A 2,911-nucleotide genomic window follows, 5' to 3' on the forward strand; every position below is an offset into this window, starting at 1 on the left:
CCACCCTTCCCCACTCCCACCATGGGGGGGCGGGCAGGAGTAGGAAGGTGATTTCTCACTTTCCTGCTATCTGTCTCTCTCTGGCAAGTGCACATCCCCTGTCCCCTGTGGGGGAAAACAAAACAACAACAACACTTTAAAAAAGAGAAAAGAAAAGGCTCTGAGAGAGGACTCTAGTTATTACAGCCAGGCCTTCAGGGAACAGAGAGCACTGAGTCATTTGCTATTGTATGTGACTTAAACACTTTTTTAGCTCTACAGAGAAAATTTCACTCTGCCTACATGGCTCGCTAGTGCCTTTTTGCAAGGGAATTACCCTTAATGGAAGACAAAGCAGTACGGAGACCTGTGTCTAAGCTGACTTCAGTTTGACCACAGACATGGAGTGAGGTTGTGCATAAACCAGATGAAGAGAGGCCAAGTGGAGTCTGGGTTCCCTGAAATTAAGCACCAGGGAGGATATGGGCCATCTCTCCTATAAAGTAAGGTTGCTATCAGGTAGTGTAATGGTGGTGCTAAGATAAATTAATAACGGTTACCTCCTAATTTCTGTTGACAGAGGAATAGTCTTTGAAGAGTAAGAAAGGGCTGCACAGAAAAAAAGTGACTTTAGGAAGTACCTCTGTCCATAGTGTGAAGGTTTAGAGTTCAGGCTCTGGAGACAGAAGGATATGGTTTGAATTTCTGCCCCGATATTTACTAGCTCCGTGATACTGGCTCTGTGAAACTTGTGAGGGCAAGCTACCTGACCTCTTTTTTCTTCAGTCTCCTTATCTGAAGAGATGGGGTAACAGCAGACATGCCTCCCTGGGAGGGCTAGTAAAAGGATGAAATGAGATGATGCCATAGGCTTCTTAGTTCAAAAACTCTTGTGCAAGTGTTCAATTAATGTTAGCTATTTTTACTGCTATTCCTGTCTGAAATTTCTTTGTTGCTCAGCTATTGATCTTTAGAGATTATGATAAACATTATAGAAAGGTAGGGTAACATCCTTATGGAAGATGCCTAACTAGGTCACCCTCTTCCAAATGGTCAAAGAGCTAGTGGGATACCTGGGAGACGAATGTTAAAGTGATTAGCTTCCTAGAGGCTGCTGTCCCACTTAACCAGGGAGTCCCACGTATGATGCCAACACATCATCAAGCCTACTGTGCAAGTTCTTCAGCTACCACAACAGCCATGGAATAAGCTATAGCTTATTCTCTTCACTACACTGTTGTGAGGGAAAGGCTTAAAGAGTAGTGTTCTATTATTGTTATTGTTTTTAATCTGCCCCTGAGGTTCTGATTCCCTTCCGTGCTGAAAAGTTCAAGGAAAATATGAATTTGGTCATTGGAAAACTCATGAAGCATTTGTTTTGCCCAGAAAAACATAGAAAAAATATGTTATGACTTTTCAGACAACCTAATATTATAGAGACACTCTGCATGGATTTAAAAATTTTCATCCCAAAATGAATTAATATTTTAAGTCCATTTTTCTAGGAACAATTTTAAGTCTCCTCATAAATTTCCCAGTCACTGTATGCTCTAGCCACTATTTTAGAGTAAGTCGGTGGCACAGAACTGTCATCACCAGTAACAAATAGAGATATTCAAACCCAAGTGGCAAAGTGAGGTTGGAGTCAAGCTTTAGAGGACCACACCCAAGCAAAAGGCTTTCCTCAGCAAGTGGATCCACAGAGATCAATGCCTGGCCACTGAATCAACTGAGTACCCAAATGGGAGATGACAACCAGAGTAGCAGCTTCCATTCAATGGTGTTTACCTATGTTCCAGGAAATAAGCCAGGTACTTAACTTATCTCTCATCTTTACAGCCACAGCAAACACTCAGCTTTAGAGCTGAGGAAACCCAAGGAAAAAGCAGGGAAGCAACTTGCTTAAGATCAAACAGGTGGTATCATTATAATGTTTAAACTCAAGTCTGTCTGACTCTGAAACCCAAGCTCTTTTCTCCAGGCAACATGAGGCAACTGGCTACCAATCCCCGTGCATATCCCAAAGCACAAGAGAACTGAATTTTCAACTGCAGACAACTGGAATTGAATTTTCAACTGCAGACAACTGGATAATTGAACGTGAAGAAAATATTGCCTACTATTAATAGATATTTGCTCATGGGGGCCAATGGAATTGGGGCTGGGGGGGGGCATCAATATTGATGCCACACAGGAAAGAATAGGACCTCAGTAAAAATTTCAGCACCAAGTCAGAGGCTAGCATGCTGATAGCAGAGGGTTTTCTATAGCCTTTTGGAACAGGAGCATAGATGACTAGTCAGAGACATGGCTGAAATGCGACAGACTAAGTCCTCAGATGCAAGGGTTGGCTTTTAAAGCTTTTAATAGTAGAAGAAAATCCAAATGAATAGCATTAGTTTGCATAAAAATGAACAAGGGGAAAATAAAATGATAAACCAGAAATTGGTTTTCAGAAGTTTCTTTTATATGCTTAAAGTGTGTTATCAAACTGTAGGAAATTCAAGCTCTTTGAGGATTGGGTGCTCAGCTTAAGCCATCCCCACATAAATACTTGTGAAAGCTGCCTGCTGCCTACTGGGGTTTAAGACTCTCTACCCAACAAAGATATTTTAAGAAGAAAAATAAGAATTGACAGTATGTCAGCCTGAAGAACCAAACCACATAGGAAAAATCCCACACTAAGTGATAAGGCAGGTGTTTGTGTGTTGTTCACTTGTGTTTTTTCAACATACTGATTGAATGACCCTTCTAGACTAAATACTCAAACTACACTCTTAACAGGTTGTAGCATTTATGCTGAGGCCAGGGCCATAGCATATTGGGGGTCAACAATAGCTACACAACAGTCATGTTGTGTATTCTATTATGCTCTTCACTTGACTGTACCACTTTGTAAGCATTTGTATGTTCTCATGGCTCCTAAGCTCCC

Source organism: Tupaia chinensis, unplaced genomic scaffold (genome assembly GCF_000334495.1).
Source record: "Tupaia chinensis unplaced genomic scaffold, TupChi_1.0 Scaffold000126_2, whole genome shotgun sequence".
Lineage (NCBI taxonomy): Eukaryota > Metazoa > Chordata > Mammalia > Scandentia > Tupaiidae > Tupaia > Tupaia belangeri.